We start from the raw sequence: 24,298 nt of genomic DNA, 5'->3' as shown, positions 1-24,298 counted from the left end.
AGGACTCTATCCTCTATGACTGTGCCTAGGTTGGGGCCTGGCAAGGGCCAAGCCACTAATACCCACATTCTTCCCTCCTTCAAGTACAGAGGACTATGGTTTCTCACACATCACATTTTGCCTTGATTGAAAACCGAGACACAACTTCCCTGCCCCCAGCCTTCTGGCATTTCTTTGAGAGTCTTCCCAGATGTCTCAGGACTGGACTGGTGGCTCTGCAGTGAACTTGGTGTCTTTTCAGCACTGGGTGCTCCTCTTCAAACCCTGGACACTCAAGAGGCCCCAGGGACTGGCCTACCCTCTCCTCTTTTGGACTTGAAGCCCAGCTCCCCCGCGTCTAGTGGGAGGTTCCCTCTCTTTGTGGAAAGTGGAGTTGGAGTCCCATTATTCTTTCTTCTGTCAATAGGACAAGAAGGGCACTTTGCCTTCCTTTTGATATCACTCTGCACTGAAAATTCTGTCCTGGGGGGGAATAAAACACAATCTTTCCTACTGACCCCAGTGATATTTTTGCAAGTCTGGGCAAGTTCATGTCTATCAGTTCTTTTTAAATATCAGACCACTTTAAGGGCTGCCCAGCATTTGGCAAACATTTCTGCAACCAGTCCTTTATACCAGACCCTGTGCCAGGTGCCAGGGGGCACTGAGATGGCTACCATCTGTCCTTAGAGAACTGCATTTCTAGTAGGGCACCTGGATGGACATAGGGAAAAACAACAGCATGGCATAATGCGGTGGGGTGTGTACTGGGTGGTCTTTCTGGGCCCTAGTGCTCTCTTCTGGTGCAAAGGTCAGCATTATGTAGCACTTTCTCAAACTTGGGTGGGACTTTGAACCTGTCTGGACTGCCTCATCCCCTCATTGTACCTGTGACAATACAGAGAAGTGACAACACTATAGATCCTAGGGAAGCCAGACTCAGGGCTGAGAATTGGGGCCCGGAGCCTGGTTCTCTGGCCTTCCACCAACCTTGCTGTCTTCTCTCTACCTCATGCCCAACCAAACTAGCTCCATGGCCAGTCACAACAAACCTCCTAAACATCTCTTAATTCCCTGTATTTCCCATTACTTCCACTGCTGCAGGCGGGACCGCAGCCAGTGTCATCTCTCCTCTGGATTACTGCAGTGCCTCCTCACTGCTTCCCCTTCTAGTACATAGGGAGAAGCCTATGGGATCTTATCACAGTGCCATTCTCATCAGGCATTTTGCTTAATAACTCCGTAAGTATACTAAATAACTATTTACCTATATCTCTTGCTTTTCTAATTACTTAATTTTTTATTTTGAAATAACGTAGATTTGTATACAATTGCAAGAAATAGCAGAGGGGTCCTGCATACCTTTTGAAACTCAGTTTCCCCAACTGACAACATCTTAAATTATTGTTCCCTGTTGCTTTTAAGATAAAGATAGAGATTGTTATTCTAGTTTGGCCCTGAAGTCAGAGAGATCTGGGTTCAAATCTCAGCTTCACCATTGACTGAGTAACTTTGGCAAGCTATCTTGCCTCTCTGAGCCTCAAGTTCTTTGGGTGTAAAATTTAGAATAAAGGCACTCACTTCAAAGAGTTGCTCATCATTAATGAGATAAAATGTATAAAGTGCTTAAAATAGAGACTACATTGCTTAGCACTCAATAAAATGGTAGAATAACATGGAATGGGGGCAGCCGTGGTGGCTCAGCAGTTTAGCACCTGCCTTCAGCCCAAGGTGTGATCCTGGAGACCTGGGATCAAGTCCCACGTTGGGCTCCCTGCATGGAGCCTGCTTCTCCCTCTGCCTGTGTCTCTGCCTCTCTTTCTCTGTCTCTCTCATGAATAAATAAATTAAAAATCTTTTTTTTTTAATTTTATTTATGATAGTCACACAGAGAGAGAGAGAGAGAGAGAGAGAGAGAGAGAGAGAGGCAGAGACACAGGCAGAGGGAGAAGCAGGCTCCATGCACCGGGAGCCCGACGTGGGATTCGATCCCGGGTCTCCAGGATCGCGCCTTGGGCCAAAGGCAGGCACCAAACCGCTGCGCCACCCAGGGATCCCATAAATTAAAAATCTTAAAAAAAAAAAAAAGAATAGCATGGAATGTTCTGGCCTCTGCCCACAATCCTCCTTGTTCTCTCTGCTCCTGCTTACTGCCTTTCTGATTCTCCCTTTTGTCTTCCTTACTTACCCCAGGACCTTTGCACATGCTTTTTCTACCTCCCTATTCTCACCACTACATATTATTAACTCTACTTTAGCCTTTAGCCCGAGCATTCTTTCATCAGCTCAAGCCTTTGTGACCATATAGACCTTCTCATGTCCCTTCTCTCATAGTGCTGTGTATGTTTGATTTTCCCTTATGAGTACTTATTTCAGAATATACAACAATTTGTGTATTACTGAGTATTATTCTCCTGTACTAAACTATGAGTCTATGAAAGTCAAGATAATGTTTGTTTTGCCCATTAAAACATCCCTATAACCTAGTATAGGGTCTGGCATTGAGAAGAGACCCATAAATATTTCTTAAGTGAGTCAATGAGCAAATAGCAGCAGTGGGTGGTAAGAGATGATGATGAGCACAATGGTGAAGATTTTACTGGCAAACGTTTATTGAATGTTTAATGTATGCCACACAATATGCTCAACACTTTTGTGAATTATCTTGTTTAATTCACTAACATTTAAAATAACCTCAAGTGTCCTCTATCCAGCTTTCTTCCCTTGGCTTCTTATCACTGCCTGATATTATGTGTTTATTTAGTATCCTAGTTCCTCATTCATGTAAACTGCACTAGCTTAGAAATTTAGTTTTATCTATTTCTATGTCCATAGAGCCTAGTTCAGTGCCTGGTACATAGTTGGTGCCCAATGAGTATTTGTGGAATGACTGAATGATCACAAGAAATGTATGAGGGAGGGAGATAGAGTTATTGTCCCCACCTCATTTTAAACATGAGGAGATGGAGACTTGAAGAAATTAAGCACCTAGCCCAGATAAAGGCCACATAGCCAGGCCTTGAACCTGAGCTCCTAGATAGACTTCACAGCCCATAAGTTTAACTGGGAAGCTCTCCAGGCTTGGTTCCCCCAAACAGACACTGAGACCAGGATTCAAGCCCAAGTAGTTCATGTGGGAGGTGATTCCAAGTAAGGACAGTAGGTGAGATGGGAGTGAATCAATGAAGGGAAGGGAAGGTGGCCAATGCAGGTGTATCACCAGGCAGCTCACCACTGTGGCAACAGGAGCTGACTTGCATTAGGTTGTCTGGGTGCTGGTCCAGACCAGGAGGCTCAGAGTTATCCTGCTTGAGTGGTGACGGGGCTGGAGAACTCTCACACCTACTCTGACCAGTTACTTGTGGAGGGCTTCTCTCAGGGATTATAAATGTCCAGTGGGCCTGGCTTGCCCCACATGGGGGCTGAAGCTCCCCGAGTCAGACAGAAGTTCTCAGCCAAAGAGTTGCATGTGGTTGCTAAGGGAATATAGCGGGGCACTACCAGCACCTCTTTTGGATGCCATTCAGAGTCTCACCATCAAAAGGTTGCTGTATTTTCTCCAAGGATGACATTTAAAGACCACATATTTCTGGGAGAAAAGCCTTTCCTCCTCCCTCCCCCGGGCTCAGCAGCTCTCCTCCCCCACATGTTCTTCTTCTCACTTCTTGTGAGCCTTAACTATCCTTTGGGGTCAAGTTTAGCTCCTGTCCTTCATCCAGGCTGGAGGAGGTCTCAGGGAATACTCGGTATACTTTCCCACCCAACAAAGGGACTCAGTACAGCTCTACAGGGAAGAGTCTGCATGGGGGCTGTCACCTGATCCTTGGGTGGCCCTATTCTACTCTCTGATTCCTGCAGAACTCCCTCTGCTTTATCACAGTCCATACTTGAACCTGAAAACTCTCTGCTCCTTACCAACATTCTCTGCAGTTCTAGAGGAGACAGGGCTTCTGGCCTCCCACTGTATTAGCTTTCCAGGCAGTCTCTTCTGGCATATATTAAACCCGTTGTCACTTTTAATCCCAAAGGACTCCCTTGCCTTCCAAGTCAGACAGAGATCCCCCATGAACTTGAGGGGTCACATTTTTCAGATCCACATCTGACAAGGCTTTGATCTCTGTTCAATTTCATCTTGATAAAGACGGTCCCACAGAGGAATAAGTCTTGTCCCTCTCGTTAGGCTAGTCTAATGTTCAGCTCAAGCATCATTTGCTTTCATGGAAAAGTAGAGTTCAACACATTTCCCTTATTTCTGTTGCTCCTCTGTCTCAAAGAGGGGCTCTGTGTCTACCTTTTCTTATTACAGAGCCCAGCTAAAATCACCCAGTTTTTCTTTCTGGAGCATTTGGGTTTGGTGCAAACCTGAGTTTATGTGGGCCTGTCCCCTTTCCTGACCCCCTTTCCACCCTGCCAGCCCTTCTGAAGGAAAAGGATTTGTACACATTCATCTTTGAATCTCGTGCACCAGGCAAAAGCCTGGATCATGTATGTGGACATGTAGCAAATACATGAAAGGATGACCCCTCAGCATGGAACCCAAGACCTTCTAGGGCTGCATGGTCACCTTCTTTCCTTTTTTTTTTTTAATTTAATTTTATTCATTTATGATAGGCACACAGTGAGAGAGAGAGAGAGGCAGAGACACAGGCAGAGGGAGAAGCAGGCTCCATGCACCGGGAGCCTGACGTGGGATTCGATCCCGAGTCTCCAGGATCGCGCCCTGGGCCAAAGGCAGGCGCCAAACCGCTGCGCCACCCAGGGATCCCGGTCACCTTCTTTCCTGCGTCTCTCTCACACTCTTGCTCCTACTCCCTTATCGTATTCTAGAAATCCTCTGGGCATAGAGAAGAGTCGGACTCCCTGGCTCTTCCTCCCTCCAGGTCAGTGTCTTAGCTGACCTGGGCCTTCCCCACCTCCATTGCAAAATGAGGATAAGAAAATGATCTGAGGTCTGCCTCTCCAGGAACAGTGTCTGAGATGTGCATTCGTATGCATTGAATTTATTAAGGGAGTACTCTCAGGGGAAACAGGTAGGGGAAGAAGAGAGGCAGGAGAAGGAGGTGAAGGAGCTGGGGAGAAGTCCATCTTTAGCCTGATCCCCCTAGGGGAGCCATGAAGGGTAAATTGCACCATAAGGGTTATTGCCATCTAGTGGTTCCCATCCAGCAAGGATGATGTCTTCCATAGAAAGGTGCAGGCCTGGGAAGCCAACACCCACAGGGCTAGGGGCTGGGTGCACCTGCCAGGGAGAGAGCAGGGTGAGCTTCAGTAGCATCTGCTAACAAACACCTGCCTTATAGAACTGTTGGGAATGTGAAATCAGTGTACCCCAAATGCAAAAATAGTAACCAGTTACTTAATCGAGTCTGGCTATTATTTCTGCCATTTTCACTCTTGCTTCAGCCCCCAGCTCAAATACCACTGCTGAAGTCTTGTTCACTTGCTTCATGGAGAATTCACTATGCCTCCCCCAGGCTGCCTTGGCTCTTGGTGGTTTTTCCTTTTTATTTAAGTTTTAAAACAGCACAAGTAAGACATGGGAGCATTATTATTGTAAAAGATTCTAACCGAGCCTGAAATATATAGGGTAGAATGTCGCCTCTCTGCCCCACATCCCCCAGAGGAAATCCCTATTAGATCTTCCCCGACTGCACTTCATACCTCAGGTGTGTTGTCCTGCCTTGTAGATGGGGAGTTGGGTTTTCCAGGCTACATTTAGAGTCCTTATTTAATGCGAGGGACCTGCTCTGATTTCTTTCTGTCCTCTGCTCAATAAATGTTTGCTTAGTTTAGGATCAGCCCAAATTTCTAGATCATAGGATGGGGTGGGATATCAAATACATATTTCCAGCCTCCTCTCCTTGGAGATTCTGACTCTGGAGTCTTGAGTCAGCCCCAAGGAATCTCTTAACAGATTCTGGTAACAAGTTTTCCAGGTACGTGAGTAAAAATCTAGCTCCGGGAATGTTTTATTATTTTTTTAAAGATTTTATTTATTTATTCATGAGAGACAGAGAGAGAAAGAGAGAGAGAGAGAGAGAGAGAGAGAGAGAGAGAGAGAGGCAGAGACAGAAGCAGGCTCCATGCAGGGAGCCTGACTTGGGATTCAATCCCAGGTCTCCAGGATCACATCCTGGGCTGCAGGCGGCGCTAAACTGCTGAGCCACTGAGCTGCCCTCCGGGAATGTTTTTAAAGGTGGCTTCCTAATGTGCATAGCAGCAACATCCACAATAGCCAAACTGTTGAAGGAGCCATCTAAAGATGAGTGGATAAAGAAGATATGGTCTATATATACAATGGAATATTACTCAGCCATCAGAAGAGTCGAATACCCACCATTTTTCAATGTGGAGGAACTGGAGGGTATTACGCTGAGTGAAGTAAGTCCATCGGAGAAGGACAATCATCATATGGTTTCACTCATACAGGGAATATAAGAAATAGTGAAAAGGACTATAAGGGAAAGGAGCGGAACGGAGTGGGGAAAAAATAGAGAGACAAACCATGAGAGACTCCTAACTCTGGGAAACAAACAAAGGGTGTGGAAGGGGAGGTGGGTGGGGGGATGGGGTAACTGGGTGACAAGCACTGAGAAGGGCACTTGATGGGATGAGCACTGGGTGTTAAACTATATGTTGGCAAGTCGAACTTCAATAAAAACAAATAAAAAAAAATAAAGGTGGCTTCCATCTGCTGAACATCTCCCTCATCGATTTATTTAGATGTCTCTTTTTTGCTTAGTAGGATTATCGTTATGCATTTCATAACTTCGTGACTAAAATAGTAAGACACGGTCGCTGTGGGGAATTGGATGATAAAGTCAGCTTTAATCCCATCCCCATCAAACCCTTTTGATGGACTGTCACGGGGCCCTGGGATCACAGGGTCATTCCCAGTTTTGCTCTTGGCCATTCCTGGCCCCTGCCTCCCTGACAGACCAAAGAGTACCAGTGCTTCTTTCTGTTCCTGTTAGGAGCTCACAGATGCCGTGCTCACTGGCTTGCTAAGTGCCAGTCACCTCCCCATCTCTCCTTCCTCGTCCGGCAGAGGGAAGCAGCCATTTCTCTCTTTATTTGCTGCCAGTTCCATCTCTCAAGAAGTCTTCGAGTTTTAAGAGTCTGTCAGGGCCCTATTTTTAGTGGAGTGGGACTTCTCCTGGGTGTCCAGATTGTTGAAACTCTCTCGCTAGCAGATGCTCTTCTGCGTTGTCACTGGAACCTCCCGTGTCCTCACTTCTCAGATGCTCATCACCTCACACAACCTTTACCACATCTGAGTAATTCCCCACCCTGTCCCCACCCTAGAAGACTGAGACTCAGGAAGGACAGATGGCCTGTCCCACGGGCTGGAGGGGCAGAGCCAGGTTCTCCCCTCTGGTTCTAATCCCTGTGCCTTACCTGACCCCTCCCATCATGTCTGTGGCAGGGAGGTGCACCTTCCACTCCGTTGCTGTGACCCTTTGTACCGCTGAGGTGGACATGAGCACATTTCTGCCAGAGAGAAGAGAGGGGGGAGTGTGTGTCTGTGTGTAAATAGATAACATTGATCTACTTCCTGTTAACCCAGAGGTCATAAACTGCCAGCCCTCTGGCCAAAAACCTATCACAACTATATTGTATTCAGTCCTTTCAGAGTTTTAAATTTTTAAAAATTAGTTGCTGACATTTAAAGATCAAGAGTGTTCACATAAAAATCCAGATGTCCAGCTTCTCTTGAAAAAACAGAATACTGGCAATCTGGGTATCATATCCCTCCTTGGCCAGAGTCAAGTGGAGCTGAGCAGTGCTTTGCCCATGTAAATAGGCAGATGCCACAGTCTGCACCACTTCTTACCATTTCCCCAAACAGAGCCATTGTTAGCAATTTGTCACTTCAGGTACATTGTTCCTTTTTCTTATTGGTAAATTCCAGAAGAGAGAGCCATACCTCAGAACCAGCACACCTCAATCAGTATTGCCTGGTCCTTATAGGCATTTGAGTCTACAATCCTCTCTGTCCTTCTAATCCCTACCGGATCATCCTTGGAAATCCCAGAGCCTAGGCACACAATAGGTGCTCAAGAATAACTGTAGCTACCATTTGTTGAGTGCTGAAACTGAAGGAGTGTGGAATTCATAACTCTTTTAGCAGATGGACCAACAAGCTCAGAGAGGTTGAGGACAAGCCCAAGGTCACACAGCTGATGAGTTTTGCCACTAGGACTTTAGTGGTGTCACTCACTTTTGCACTGAGTTGCCTCACGTTTTATGGCTTTTCACACCCTTTCCTTTTGACTTTTCAAGTTGTCTGGTGGTTTCTGAAGGTTTCATAAAAGAGATGGCAACTAATGCCAAGCTTTGACATCATAACAGGGCAGAGACTAAGAAAGGCAAAAGGCATTTTCATGGAAGAAAACAGAAGAGAGACATAGACATGGTATAGTGTTAAGTGTGTGTCAAGGAGGGACATTGTGAACTAAGGTGGGAAAAGGACAGAGCATAAAAGGCCTTAAATGGTAGGCTGAGGCTATGGGACTTCTGAGGGCACTGGGGAGCTCTGAAAGGTTCTAGAACAGGAGCAGACATGATCCATGTCAGGTTCCATGAAGGCTAGTGAGGCAGCAGGATGGAGGTAGAGAGGATGCCAGCTGTGAGAATCCAGAAGAGAGGTGCTAGGGGCTTGAAGGAGGACCCTTCAACAGAGGCCAGAGAGCAATTTACAGGGAGACTGCAGAGGACCCAAGGTGAGGACTTGGTGATGGGGATGCGTGGAGCTGACCATCTGGAGGCACAGCAGTGTCACTAACTGGGACAGGGAAGATGGGAGGAGATATGGCTTGGGGTACATCTATGGGGAGATGCCCTCTAGGCACTCTAGGGACAGGACAGGGCTGCGGCAGGAGATACAGACGCTGCCTGCCAAGCCAAGTGAGAGCAGTGAGAATGGAGTGCTCTGAGCCAAGAGCCTGGAGATACCTCCTCTTACACCTGTCAGATTTCCTTCTGGTCACCGGCCTCCAAGTTCCCCTCTCTTCCCTCTGTGTCTAAGCCCCCAAGACTGAATATCCTCTGCCCATCCTAGGGTTGCAGGCACAGACCATGGTGAGTTTTGGCTCTATGAATGATGGCAATGTCCCAGCCATTCCCTGAAAGCAGGTACTGCAGACATCCAGAGCCCAGGGTCTTCCCAGCCTTACCTCCTCATTCACCAAACCGAGGCCTGGGGAGGGGGAGTCACCACAGTCAGGCCCTCCCTGCCCCCTACCCCCATGGGAGCCCATCTTCTCTCTTCCTGTGAGCAGTGCATTTGGCTTTTTATAAAGCCAATAAATAAATAAGCAAGCAGGCATGATTAATTGATGGCATGGAGCAGACCAAGGCGCTGGAGTCAGGTGGCCAAGCTTCCTGGTGGAGCTAGGCTTTTCAGCGACCTGGGGCCTGAGCCAAGGAGGGGAAGCCTGCTCTGAGGAGGCTTTCTGTGTGTGCCTGAGGTTTTTGCCTCTCTCCTCAGGCAGGGCCTCTTCCTGGTCTCCTCCAGGCCTTAGGCCAGACAGGCTGGAGGCTAGGGCCCAACAGGTGCCCCTACCCTAAGGGAGACCTTTCTGGGGCAGGGGGTGGGGGGAGTGGAGGGGTGGGTGGGGATGTCTGAGTCCCCTCCAGCCAGCCTCCCTAGAATTAGTCCAGCCAGCCCCCTCCCCGAAAGCTAGGTCTCCCCAAATGCCTGATCCATACCTCAATTCATCCCAAACTGTGACCCCAACCACAGGTTTCAGTTGCGCAGGGGAGGCTTGGCACACCCAGACCCCGCGGGGAAAGGGTGGGAGGGGTCCCTCCAAGGGCCCAGCTAACGGTGGGGATGGGCAGAGCAAGGGGCTGCCTGCAGGTAGAGGTACCTGCAGGCAGCACCCACCGGAGAGGCTGCAGACCCCTCCCCCGGCCAAGGCCGACCCGCACGCGCGCGTGCAGGCGGGTGCAGGCGGGTGCAGGCGGGTGCAGGCGGGTGCAGGCGGGTGCAGGCGGGACGGCTCCGCGCTCCGCGCTCCGGGTCCCGCGGGGCGCTTCCCGTGCGGAGTTTGGGGAGGGCCGCGGGGGGGAGCGCGCGGGGGAGGAGGGAGCGGGGAGGGGAGGGAGGCGGGCAGAGCGCAGTGCAGCGGTGGCAGAGGCGGCGGCGGAGGGAGGGAGGGAGGCGGGCGGGAGGCGGCGGGGCCGCGGGGCGAGGCGAGCGCGGGGCAGCCGCGGCAGAGGAGCCGCAGCCGCAGCGGGGCCGGGCCGGGCCGGGCGCGCACCAGTGGCGGCGGCGGCGGCAGCGGCGGCGGCAGCGGCAGCATCTCGCTCGCGGAGCCGGCGCAGGTGAGGCAGGGGCGGCCGGGCCCGGGGCTCTGGGCCTCCTCCCCCTCCTTCGGTCTCTAGCTCCCTCCCAGCCGGCTTCCTTCCCGTCGGCGCTCGACCCCAGGAGCCCCCGGCGGGCCGGAGTCCGAGCGTGAGCCGGGGCGCGTCCCGGGTCCCCTGGCTCCGCGGAGGCAGGCGCCGTGTCAGCAGTGACCTTGAGCGGGCACCGGGCGGCGGGCGGCGGGCGGCGGGCGGGCGGGGCGGGCCGGGGTGGGCGCCTGCGGACCCGGCGCCTGCGGGCGCTGGGAGGGGGCGCCCCGCGCGCCTGCCGCGCGCAAACTTTCCGGGCTCAGAACAGCCCCGGAGCTGGGGGCGTCCAGAGCGCTAGAACCTCCCCCCATTACCTCCTTCTCAGCTGGCTCTGACTTCTCCGCTTGGCGTCCCCCGCCCCCAGGATTGGGGGCCCCCTTTCTCCGGGCCCAGATTCCTGCAGGCTGGGGAAATGACCAGAGCTATGGACGTTGACCCCGGGCTGGGGGCTTCTACCCTCCGCAAAGGCGTTTTCTGTCCAAGCTTCTAAGAGCCCAAGTGCAGGAGGACCCTCCACCAGGTGCTCTCTGCAGCTCTCTCCTCGCATTTTCCTGGCTTCCCTCACCCTTCCCTACAGCCCTTCTCCAAGCAGACGCCTACAGTACCCCACCTGGTGACACAGGAGCTCTGAAGCCCCACACTCAGTTGGGTTCTCAGATCCGCAGCCTGATTATTCAGCCCAGCTGCAGGGGCTCCTTCAGGGGATGAGTGGAGGTTCCCCCCGCCCCCCCCGTGGTAAATCAGTATGTTCTTGGACACCTGGAGTCACCCAGGCTCTGGTCACCCCGAAGCCCCGTGGTCTCAGGAGGAGGAGACATCCTGGAAATCTAGTATATCCTAACCTCCTAGAACCTTAGTCTTGGAAAAGGGAAGCGAGGCTCAGAGAGGTTGAGCCAGGCCCAAGGTCACACAGCCAGACCAGGAGGAATAAGAACTGAGCTTTCTTATATTGGGTTGAGGAGGGATGGCGAAGACTCCTGTTTGGTTTCTACCCCTGCCCTCAAGGGGATTTGAGCTCTGGGACAGTGTCTTACTGGCTGTGTGACCTCTGGTAAGTCATTTCTCCACTCTTGACTCACTTCCCATGTGTAAAATGGGAGTAGCTACTTCATAGGGCTGTTCTGGTGGCTGAGTTAATGTTCTTGAAGTTCTTATCATCATGTCTGGTGCATGATCTGTATCCAAATATTTTTGGCTACCAACATGTGAAATTTCCTTTCTGAGCCTGGAAGAGCAGAAATAATTCCCATTCTCTTCTTTCTGCTTCTGGCACTTATATTTAGGTGACTTCTCCTCTGCAGCTCTGTCAGCTGCTGGTAGGCAGCACCTGCTGGAACCCTGAGCACCTGTACTTTATATGCAATGTTTGGTGGAGGCAAGTGTCTCAGCACCCTCGACAGCCCACTAGACCCACCAGTCAGGCTAACCCAGGTTGTGGTTTCCTGCTGCTTGCATAGGGGAAATCAATCCCTAGTTTCTAGTTGGGAAATGAAAACGGGAACCTGCTGCAGCCCCAGGAAGAGACACCCCCAACCCCTGCTCCCTGCACAGTCTCACGGGAAGACTATCATCCTTATCTCCTCCATCTGACCCAATCTTCTCCATACCTCTGCAAGATGTCATTCTCTCCCGCCCCCACCCCACCACACCAATGTGCAAAAAGAGGAGATGGGAGGGAGTACTTTCATTCATTCATTCATTCATTCACTCACCAAACCTTGATTCCTGCCTTCTTTGGGTCAAGAGGTGCTGGGGAATGCAGACAAATCTGCTATATCTAGCAGTTATGAAGCTCCTACCAGGTGCGCCAGGCACTTGCTAGGCATGGGAGATACATTCTTTCACTTAATAAATTTTATTAAGTATTTAATATGTACTAAGCACTGTCTGTGTGCCAGGGACTCACTGGTAAATAAAACAGACCTGCTGCTAGCTGTTAAAGGTAGCCATATAAATTGTCTTCTAAACTGAAACACTTTTGAAAAGGGGAGAGGGCATTATTAATAATAACTCCAGGACCACAGGCATAAATCAGGACTGTCCAGCCAAACTGGGATGTGTGGCCATTCTGTGACCTCATGTTTATATACCGGTGTTCAGGGAGAACTGTTAATATTTTTTTGAGCTTGCTTTTTGCCAGGCTCTGTGCTGAGCACTTTCAGGTTATCATCTGATTGAATCCTCACAGTGCTGTGAAGCTGGTGTTACCATCTGCATGCAGCTGGTGAGCATGGGACCTGGGACCTCTCCTGCTGCTTAGCTGCTGGGCTGCCCTGCCTTCTCAGAGATAGACCAGACCCAGGGCCCAAGGGCACACTGTCTCCCTCCAAAAGAGGTGCACAGACAACTGTTAGGCAGGAGCCCCAGTGCTGTAATAGATGTGCCGTGGGGGCAGAAGATGGAGGCACAGATTCTTGCCTGGAAACATCAGAGGCAGCTTCCCAGAGGAGAGGACCTTTGAGCTGGACCTTGAAACATGAGTTAGAATTTTGGCAGACTGTGCGGACTGGGGGGAGGGCAGTCTGGGCCCAGGTTGCTGGTGCTTGGAGATGTGGGGTATGTGCACTGTTTGGGGAGTAACACCCCAAAATAGGTCTGGATCCAATTGTGGCTGGACAATAGTTAGGTCTGAAATGCCGCGGCAGCCAGTGAAGACTAAGTCCAGGAGTGTTGTACTATATGGCATGTGATGAGCTCTGCATCTTAGAAGGTTGCTCTGAAGATGTGACTATCCTGGAGGCAGGGAGCAGAGAGAATTTGCTAGACTGGATTTCCCTTTGACAAGAATTTTCTATAACCCGATCTATACTATATAGATTGCCTGCAAGGTCAGGGAAATCATTTTGTTATATAGAATCACCGCAGAAGAAATTTGCCAGCATCTGTAGCATTAAAAAGTTTTCTGCAAGTGAAGTGATTGTCAACAAGAGAAATATTAACCTACTTAAAAGAGACGGTTTTTAGTAGCATCGCTTGCAAAAAAAGAATATGCTTATTACAAGGTATAAGTGAAATCTCTTCTATTTGTTAAACCACATCCAAAAAGCTTCAATTTCCTCCACTCTTCTTTCTTTTCCATGTTGCCTCTGTTACCATATAAACCGGAGAGTAATAAAGCAGTATTTCTTTAGTAATGTCTTATTTCTTAGACTTTCATTAATTCATACTGGCCTCTTTTCCTCCCTTCACAATGAAGTGGGATTATTAAAACTTTATGGTATCTAGAAATTTGAATCCATTAGTAGAGAACAAAAAATGGGGGGTCAGTATTGGGGTTCTGGATTGGAAAATCAGGCTGAAGAGATTTGAGAAGCAGAAGGGACCTTGATGGAAGGTTGGGAGTAAGGTACAAGACCAGTTTCATGGGTGCCTGACCTATGCAGTCACACCGAGTCCTGTGTTGAGAAGGGCCCCACACTTGATTTAATGCTCTGTGGTCACTATATTGAAATTCTTAATAATTTTTGAACAAGGAACCCCACATTTTTATTTTGCACTAAGTCCCACAGATTATGTAGCCAAACCTGGGAGAGAGAGAGAGAGAGATGGGAGTAAGAAGGCATAGGGGAAAAGATATGGATGGGGAGAGAGAAAGGAGAGTAACATTTTGAAAGTCCCTGCCATATGCCTGATGCTGTATGAGAGAGACCGTTTTTTCATATTTAACCTTGAAACTTCATGAGGTAGATGATATCATCCTTTTTTTAAAGTATAGGTTTATTATGATTTAGGTATAGTGAGGCCTATCAGAAGAAACAGCCATTGAAAAGACAGCTTGTTTCAGTTCCCAAGAGGAGGGGCCACACCACGCCACAAGGGAAGCACCAGGTTTGGTCAGCAGGCAAAGGAAGGCAAGAAGAAAACATAGAGAGGAGACTTTATTGTGGTTTCCATGGGATGGAATAGGCAAGGCAGGGTAAACAGGTTTAGGCTTGGCTCTGGGGCATAGAGCTCTCCCTAGTTGTCTGGTGGCTGGCCCTGGGATGCTGAGGGCAGAGAAATAGTCCCCCAGAGTGCCAGAGCTCCATAAAGAGGGTGGTGGGGAGGAGTATGGGAGGCTGCCCATGCTTTTCCTGCTCCTTCCTGCCTTTCCTCACCCTAGCAGGTCATAGAAGAACTTTAAAGCTAGGATATCCCTTGAGAAGTAGCTGGGCCAACTCCTTGATTTTATAGAACAAGTGAAAAGATAGGCTCAGAGAGGGAAAGTGACTTCTTCAAGATCACACAGCATTTTAAGGGGACTGAACTAGACCTAGAATTCATGTCCCCTGCTACTCAGACCACTGCTTAGTTATTGTTTTTTTCCTCTAGAGTAGAGTTCTATATAAGCCAGATCCTCCAGACTGTGAACACATTAAAGACTGAGTTCCTGTCTCTTTTTTTTTAAGATTTTATTTATTTATTCATGAGACACACACACACACACACACAGAGAGAGAGAGAGAGAGAGAGAGAGAGAGAGAGGCAGAGACACATGCAGAGGGAGAAGCAGTCTCCATGCAGGAATCCTGATGTGGGACTTGATCCTGGGTCTCCAGGATCAGGCCCTGGGCTGAAGGCAGTGCTAAACCACTGAGCCACTCAGGCTGCCCTCCTGTCTCTTTTAATATCCTATTTCCGATATGTCTGGAACATAGTAGATGCTCTATACATGATTGTATCAGTTTCCTAGGATTGCTATAACAAATCGCCATAAACTAGGATGCTTAAAACAAGCAGACATTTAGTCTCTCTCAGGTCTGGAGGCTAGTAGTCCAAAATCAAGGTATCAGCAGGGCCACTCTACATCTAAAATTGTAGGGAAGAATCCTTCCTCATGTCTTCCTAGCTTTGTTGTTCCTTAGCTTGTAGCTACATCATTCCAATCTCTGCTTCTGTCTTTACACAGCTGCCTTCCCTCTGTCTGTCTCTATTTCCAAATATTTCTCCCCTTATAAGGACACCAGTCATTTTGGAATAGGGCCCACCCTAATTGAGTATGACCTCATCTACAGTTGATTACATCTGCAGAGACCCTATTTCTAAATAAGGTCTCAATCGCAGGTACTGCGGGTTAGGACCCAACATGTCTCTTGGGAGGACATAATTCAATGCATAGCAACAATGAACCAAGGAGTGAGTGAACGCTCATGATTTTGGGCAAGAATGCCCTCCCCTTTCCCCCAAAGTTCACACCAGTACTGAGGAATCAAAAAGAGAAAACAACAGCTGGTCAGTCCACATTTAGAGAGAAAATAGTCCAAGTGTACACAAGAGCATCTACCATGTGAGCCAGCCTGCTGAGCTCATAGTCCTGGTGCCATCACTTTGTCATTGCGTCTGTACGATCTTGGGTGAGTGGCTTCAACAACCTCTATTTCGTCATATGCAATACAAGATACTAAAAGTCCTACCTCATGAGTACTTTTGTGAAAAATGATGAGAATTAAGATCAGCAAAGTTCTTGGAACAGTGTCTGGCATGCAGTAGGCACTTTCTTCATGGCAGCGATCACTACCATGATCGTCTAGTCATTTATAAAGCACTTTTCACCTCTCTGTCTCTTCATCTTCATTCACAGAAAACCTATAATATGGCTCAATAAATATCAGCTTCCTTTCCCCATAAGGTGGCTACTCATTGCTGAAGCCACATCTCAAACTCAGCCCCCATGTTTCTAGTTCTGCCTCTCCCCCATGCTTCTAGTTCCAAGCTGGCCTCACTGCATGGTGCCCGCTGGGTAGCAGGAAACCTGCTGGCATGAAGATGTTGCTAATGGATCCTTTCTGCTTTCATGGGGCCAGGATGTTGGAGAGCAGAGACCTGTTATGCCCTGGTAGGGGATAGCATGAGGGGGAGAGGGCCAGTGCCCAAAGTGTCTGTTGCCCAACTGGCACTACATTCCTTGGACCCATATTAGATGGTTAATAAGTGTGTCTTGGATGAATGGATTTCTTACACAACACAACTAGTCACCAGCACCGCAACTACCACCACCACCCCCACTTGACAGCAACAACAAAAGCCTGGTGAGGGCACTTTGCCCAAACAGTGATTACAATCCACCCAAACTCACAGGTGGGCTGTCAGTATGTGAGCAACTTAAAAAATATGCTTCTGATGCTGTTTGAAGAAATGAACTGTTGAGGTGAACATCGAGTAGTCATAACGTAGTGCTGGGTGGGTTGTGAGGGGTGGAGGCATAAAGAGGGTCCAACATGTAGGTGGGATATAAGAGGTACAATGTGCAATGAACTGGGATTGGACAGAGATGCCATGTTGAATGGAATCTCCCAAACGTTGCCATCAGGAGTAGATAAGAACATGAGGCCAGGAAAGTTCTCAGCAAATCCGTGCAAAGGGCAACCAACTGAATTCTGAAATAACTGAATGTTTTTATTGGCACAGGTTCACAGTTGACTGTTTGTTCAGTAATGTAATGATGATTAAGAGTGCCTAGGAACAAATTCTGGACAGACCTCTTACTAGCTATGTGACTTTGAGCAAGTGACTTAATTTCTCTGTGCCTCAGTTCCCCTAGCAGTAAAAGAAAGAAGATAAAAGTAGTGCATAGGATTGTTTTAAGAATTAAGATTTGTAAGAGCACCCGAGTAGCTCAGTGTTCGGCATCTGCTTTTGGCTCAGGTTGTGACCCTAGGTGCCTGGGATTGAGTCCTGCATCAGACTCCCTGTAGGGAGCCTGCTTCTCCTTCTGCCTATGTCACTGCCTTTCTCTGTGTGTCTCTCATGAATAAATAAATAAAATCTTTTAAAAAAATTTTAAAAAAGAATTAAGATTTGTAGAATGTTTAGCAAAGAACCTGGATCCTAAATGTCTCCCTCCTTTGCCCTCTTCATCCCCCCCCCATCTTTCTCTGCTCCCTCTTCTTTTTAATGTAGTTATTTTGTTAGTCATTGGTGATAAATATTTCCAGCTCCTTACTCTCTAGGCACATAAACTTCCTTGCCTGTTATGATAATTAGCTATAGCTGTGTGTCTTGCTTTGGCCAATGAATTTTGAGAAGTGATGTGTCATTTCTGGGTGGAAGCTATAATAACCAGCATACTTGGCCACTTTCCCCTTTTCCTCTCTTGACAATTGAGGCAGCATAGAGATGCAGCCTCCCTTAACCCGATTTCTGAGCAAGAATGATATAGAGCCCCAAGCCAACCCATAATGGGCATCATAGTATCAGTGAGAAGACCTTGCTTTTAGCATTGGTGCTTTGGGCTTATTTGTTACTGAGCATAACTTGGCCTATTCTGACTAATGCAGGTAGGAAATGAGTTGAAGTAATCACTATTTGCTTAGAAGGATTTTTGTCTTTTAATTCCTTCAAATGTGATGCCAAATTTTTAGTGTTTGAAGGTGTTACAAATATAAAACAGGTGATAACCATGCCCTATGAGGTGATGACCAATCTCTTTAACATGGCATCTATGGGCCTTTCCAATTTCACTTTGGCCTTATCTGTCCCCCCATGTACCCCTTGTTCTTCCTGATAAGTTCACAGCATCCTTGCAATGTGCCATGTTCTTGCATATCTCCAGGTCTTTACCCGTGCTCTGCCTAGAAGGAGGCATCCCCCAGGAAATCATGTCGCTTGATGAGTGGTTGGAGTGGAGTATGACAAGTGCATGGGAGGAGAGGGAAGCATTGAGCTCTTCTATGAGGCACAGAAGGCAGTATTAGGACTAAGATTGAGATTCTTGTTCAGTATGAGAGAACTCTCTAGTGATTAGAGCTTAGCCTGGCATAAGTAGGCTAAGTAGTAGCCTTAGTAAGCTCACCACACCAGAAAATGTCCAAGCAAAGGTGCCACGGAGAGGGTTCCAGGTTAACAGAACTAGTGGAAACTCTCCAATCCTGTCATACATGACTTTATGTGATAATACCCAAAGAAGGTGGATCTTAGTTTCAATTCTCTCTATATTTTTTCCTTTCAAAATAAAAAGAAATAGCTTTTAGCCATGGATTATAGACATGTTACATAATGATTATAGAAAATGCAAGTGATATTGAATAGCATAAAGAAAGAAAAACATAAATAGAATTCCATTTAAAAGAGCTAGTCTCCACTAACATTTTGTCAAATGTCTTTCCAGACATTTCCCATGATTGATAAATAAATAGATGGGTTTTTTTATACCTATCTTTCACTCAATAATAGAATATGGACATCTTAAATATCAATAAATATAACTCTCCTTCATCTTTTATAAGTGGCTCTGTCCTAATTTATTTAATGGATCTCTTCCTGATGGGCACTCAGGCTGTGTCCAGAATTTTGCTATTATAGGCAACACTATGATGAATATTCTGGTGTGTGGACCCTTGGGCCTGCATCCACGCATCTCCTGAGGATGAATTCCTAAATGGAGTCCCTGAATTAGGTGCAACTGTTTGGAATGAAAAAAGAGAATTGTGATATGGAGAAATAGAGAAAACATTTTTAACTTAAGGGTAGCCTGCAAAAGATCGAAGGAAGAGATGAAAGGGAGATTGTAGCCAAGCTGGAAATTTAGAGGGAGTGGACAACTTTCCATGAGCCATCCCCCAGGCAAAGGTCAAATGCAGATGACAGCTATGATTTAGGTAGGGCCAAGCAATTACAAGCACTTTCATGTGCACAGTCCCATTCAAGCCTCACCATCACTTTGTGAGGAAGGTCTCTGTCCCATTTTACAGAGGAGCAAAGTGAGGCCTGGAGAGGATGTGGCAAAAGTAGCTGTTGTCTTCATTTATAGTATGTGGGCTCCAGACCTTTCCTTTGCATACATCCTGGGCTAGCTCCTGCTTCCAGACTTTGCAGATGCCAACTTGTCTGACTGGCCAACTCTTTATCATTCTTGAAAAGGAAGACTGGTCAAATGTGACTTCTTTGTGAAACTTTTCCTCAGGGCGCCCCACCCACCCCACCCCAGAACATTAACTATTGTGTATTAACTGCTGAACCAGGGAGTTGGCTTTTGGTTTCAATGAATTGGATTTCTTGACTCAACTGGCAAATAGTAAGACCCTTTCTTATCTCACATAATCAAAAGCTCTGCAGATGGGTAATTCGAGGGCTCATCCATGCCAAAGAAGCCTATGGTCTGTCTTTCTCATCATCTACCAGGAAGAGCTCCCATGTCTGGAGCATTCCCTGAAGATGTCACAGTGCCTGGGAGACAAAAGAGACAGAGGGCATCTCCATGCTTCTTTTATCACGTAGGAATTCTTTCCCGGAAGTTCCCTGCTGATTTCCTCTTATGTTGATTTCCTCTTATGTCTCCTAGTCTGGAATTGGGTCACATGACCATGCCTAAACTAGTCACAGCCAAGGGAATGGAACCAAAAGCTTAAAAGGGCCAGAACTTAGCTCTGAAGCTGTCAGTTGAGGGGGTAGTCAGGGCTCTGTCAGCTAGGAAGGAGGAGGGAATATCCACTGGGGAGACAGCCCACAGAGTCTGTTCAACTGTGTGCTCATTCTCCTGGCTCCTCACTAGGCTGGAAGCTGTGAGAGGACAGGGGATAGAGGTTTATCCCTTCCTGGGACCTTTGCAGGCTAGCACAGGGCTTAGAACATGTTAGATATTGAAGAAGATATTGGTTGAATGAATGAATGAATGGGTGAAATAAATCAGTAGATGTTTCTGAAGACTCTATCAAACCCAAGATTTTAGGATTCTATGTGCACCAGCAATGCCAATACTTTGTCAATTTGTTGGTTTGGTATTTTGGAGAATAGCTTTGCCCTCAAACATATTATAGTGTAGTTGTGGAGAAGACACGTGAACCTGGAAAAGATATGGAATTAGGGCCTCGACTCTGGCACAGAGTGGACATACCATGGGAGGTGATTGCCTCCATAGGTGCCTAGAGAAGTAGGATGAGGCCCATTAGGGACCAGGTACCATGAAAGACAGAGGTGGGTAGTGGAGAAAGACACTTGGGTACACAAAGAGTGGATGTGAATATGGTGGATTTAAGGCAGTGAAGGCATAAACTTCAATACGCATCTTCCTTCAATTAAGGAATCTTCCTTGAATGAAGGGGACTCCTTCTTGAGGACCTACTGTGTGCGGGTCATCATACTTGGATTTATTTTGTCATATCTTTCCTGTGCCTCTGTGAGGTGGTTCATTGTCTCTCCATTTTGTAGGTGGGGCAGCTAAGTCTCAGAGGATGAGGTTGCTTGCCCAGCAAGGCAGAATCAGAAGTGGTGGACTTTATCTGAGAAACCAAATCTGTTCTGAAAAGCTGGCTCCTTTTGCAAAAAGGCCATGATGGTCAAAGAGGGCCCACTGACGACCAGCAGGCAGTGGGGAGAATGGGAATGGGAGTCTGGAAACTGACAGGAGGGCCTAGAAAAGGCTTGGTACAGTGAAAATACAGGCCAGCATCCCAATAGAAGAGGTGCTTATTACAGGCTTTGGGGTAAGCTTGAGGAGCTGCAGCCTTTGGCATCAAATCTGACTTCAAATCTTTGATCTGTCAGTTAACAGCTATGACCTTGGCCAAGACACCTCACTTCTCTATACTTCAGCTTGTCCATCTATAAAATGATGATAATTAAATGCGTGCCCAGTACCTAGCATATAATAAGAATTGAATAAATGGAGCTATTATAATTATCAGTATTGTTTGGAACTTGGTGGATAACTAATCAGAGCTAGAGGTGACTCCCTTGGTGTAGGGGTCTGAGTTCTAGTTCTGTCTTGGTTACTACCTCCACATTTGTCCTTGACTTTATCCCTCCCATCATCCTGGCTCTCCAGGGTTCATCGTAAACCAGGGAGATTGGGCCAGTTGATTTCTAGCATCCTCCTTTGTTCTAAACTCTGCACTTGTGTGAAGTGCAAGAGGGAGGCTGCGATGACAAATGGGATCAGAAAGGAGTGAGGGGATGTCTGGGGCTGACTTTGTATTGGGGAAGCAAAGGAAGGGAAGGGCAGAAGATAGAAGGAAGAGCAAGGAGGAGCCAGAGGCCCGGCAGACGGCAAGAGCTAGGCAGGTGTGTAAACCCTTGGCTGGGCAGTTTTGAGGCGGGCACATGGGTGAACAGTTAAAACCAAATAAGGCAGAAGTGCATTGAGAAGAGCTACACCTGACACCTGCCCTCCTTGTGGGAGAATCAGAGGGAGAGGAATCAATCACGGCTCTTCCTGATGCTTAATACCTGGGGGGCAGGGCTTTGAAAAGTGTGTGTTCAAAGACTAAAATTGAATTTCTCCAAAGTTTGCAGGAACACTGCAATTATGCCTGAGAACATGTCTATGAAATCCCCTTGAAATCTATATTTAGGCACAAGGTTTTATAACCAGAGTCAGAAATTGAGTGGAAGTGTGTGGGAGGCTGACCCTGGACAGTCTCCATGTTTGAGAGGAGGGGAAAGAGTATTTTTAACTGCAAACACCGCGTCTCAGAGGGTGAGGCTGGGGAGGAGGCATCTTCGCCACTTTGGGTTTCTCACCCACTGCCATGTTAAGACGGGAGCTGTCTTTGACAGAAGTTGTTAAAGTTCCTTACTCAGAGTGGGTGGCTGAGGGCCGCGGATTGAGCGGGGGAACTTGTCTGGGGCTTTTGTATATCGGAACATAGACATCTGAGACTTAATTTGCCAGAGACTCCTTCAAATCCATCTTGTGCAGTTGTCACAGAGCTTGGGGAGCTTTGTCTTACTGGAGACTTTTCTCTTGCACTGCTGTATCAGTTAGCTATTACTACATAACAAACTGTCCCAAACTTGATACCTTAAAGCAATAAATTCATCCTATGGCTGGAAAATCTATAGGACATCAGGATGGTTCTTCTTGTCCTGGCTGGGCTTCCTCCCATATCTGTGGTCTGCCACTGGTTATATAAGTGACTCTCCTGATTCCTGGTGGGTTCTCTCCCATATTTGGCGGTCTGCTGACTCTAAGCTGGCCTAGGAATGGCTTATCCCTCCTCCATGCAGTGTCTCATCCTTTAGCAGCTCTCCTGGGCTTGTTCCAATGGCAGTTTTAGGGCTATGAGAGATAGAGAGCAGAAGCACATAAGGACTCTTGAAATCAAAGCCCAGAATTGGCACAGTGTCTCTTGGCTCATTCTGTTGGCCAACCAAGTCACGAGGTCACCCCAAATTCACGGAGTGGGGAAATATGATGGCATCTCAGGATGGTAAAGACACACTGGAAAGGGTTTTCATCCAGGCAGACTTTTAACTGGGGCCCTCAATGCCCTCAATTTACACAACCATCAGCACCAAGGTTGGCCTCCAGGGCTGTCACAGAGGGTGACCCTCCCTCCTAAAGTCTTCCTGGCACCCAGGATTCCCTCACTGTCCAAGAGTCATATCTGTGCAATCAGGAAAATGTATGCCCCCTTAAACAAGAAGAGATCAATTTTCATTCTTGAGACTGGCAGGAAAATGTTTGATGTTCTGAATTATTAGTGAGAACATGGGGGAAATAGGTGCCATAGACAGTGCTGAGCAGAGCTCCCATGCCATGGCCCACTGAGGGAACAATCCTGCAGTATCTGTTAGAATTAGAAATGCAGGTGAGGGTTACATACACAGTGGTATGACCATCTCGTGGAATGGTACTTAGCAGTAAAAAAGAATGAACTGTTGATACCTTCAACCAGCTGGATGAACCTGAAGGGGTGAAAAAGGCCAATCCCCAAAGTGTACAAATTGCATGATTCCATTTGGGTAACGTTAGTGAAATGACATAGGGACGGAGAATGGTTTGTGGTTGCCAGGGGTTAGGGATGAGGAGAGGGACACCTAGCCATAAAAAGGAGAAGTAGGGACAGTTAGGTATCTTGGGGAGGGTGTTTATGCAAAAGTACATGTTGTGAAATTGCAGAGAGTTACATATGCACACACGCATACATGTGCCTGTATAACTGGTAAAATCTGAATAAGGTCTGTGGCAATATTGTACCAATGCCCATTTCTTAGTTTTTTTTTTTTCATTTCTTAGTTTTGATATTATACTTGGTTTATACAAGATGCTGACTTTGTGGGAGGCTGGGGGAAGGGTGCCTGGGTCTTCCCTGCACATTTCCTTGTAACCTCCTGTGAATCTATAGTCATTTCCAAATAAGAAGTTAAAAATAGATACCCAGACACCCGGGCCTGACAAATGCACACTGTTGCTATTGTCTATCGTAGAGACATGGTCTCATGCCCTGGGAGGCTTATGCAGATGGTCACTGACATTGTTTGATATCAAAGCATTGGAAACAACCCAAATGTATTCTTTCACCTAATTATCATTTGTTGAGTGCCTACTATGTGCCAAGCACTATGCCAGGCTCTGTGGATAGAACCATGAACAAAACAGTCCCAAGTCCCTGCCCATGTGGGGTTCATATTCTAGTGATCGTCCCATAACAAGGGGGTGATTAAATAAACCACAGAGTAGCTACACTGAGGAATTCCATGGAACAGAAACCAACAAAGTAAATCCATGTCTCTGTGTACTAATATGGTTCTATCCCCAGAGCATATCACTGGGAAGAAATAGCAAGAAACAGAATCAGGCATTTATTTTAAAAAAAAGAATGAAGAACCACAGTCAAATAAAGGAAGGGCCAAGCTTTGGTATACTTTGCTGGCTATTAAGCCAGCCCAGCTCCCTGGAACATAAGGCCCATAAGGGCAGGAAGTTGTGACCATTTTGTTTCTTGTAGTACCCCCACCCTAGAGTAGACCTGGCCCTTGGAAGGCACTCAGGTATCTGCAGAAGGAAAAAGTGAATTGTATCCATTTATGGATTGGCCAATGGCAGCACAGATTAGTCAATGGCAGCATGAGGTCCTTCACAATGATGTATTGGCTTTATCCCCCAAGAGAGCTGTGAAGTGTTGATGGAATACCCTTGACCTTCAGGATACCACATATTTTCCTTTCAACTTTGTCATCACAAGCATATTTCCCACCCCAATCCTGAGAAGCCACAATCATC

The 24,298-nt window shown here is 47.4% G+C and overlaps 1 protein-coding gene and 1 long non-coding RNA gene across 10 annotated transcripts in view; one reads left to right on the top strand and one right to left on the bottom strand.

The window, feature by feature from the left end:
- Positions 1–6,130: 6,130 nt before the first annotated feature.
- On the bottom strand, positions 6,131–11,489 carry LOC121494663. Its single transcript, XR_005988841.1, has 3 exons — positions 10,692–11,489; positions 7,378–7,470; positions 6,131–6,235 (listed from the first exon to the last, which is right to left on the bottom strand). It is a non-coding gene; the product is annotated as an uncharacterized LOC121494663 (long non-coding RNA).
- The window catches only part of ATP2B2 (ATPase plasma membrane Ca2+ transporting 2), a 378,806-nt gene continuing 364,674 nt past the window's right edge, over positions 10,167–24,298 (top strand). For all 9 annotated transcript variants that reach the window (XM_041761348.1, XM_041761342.1, XM_041761344.1 and 6 more), the window contains exon 1: positions 10,167–10,308. The gene's annotated coding sequence lies outside the window, so the exon portion shown is untranslated. The remainder of the gene's footprint in view (positions 10,309–24,298) is intronic.

The sequence above is a fragment of the Vulpes lagopus genome, chromosome 7, assembly GCF_018345385.1.
Source record: "Vulpes lagopus strain Blue_001 chromosome 7, ASM1834538v1, whole genome shotgun sequence".
Lineage (NCBI taxonomy): Eukaryota > Metazoa > Chordata > Mammalia > Carnivora > Canidae > Vulpes > Vulpes lagopus.
Note: the sequence above shows the minus strand (reverse complement) of the source record. Positions and strands in the feature narration are given on the sequence as shown.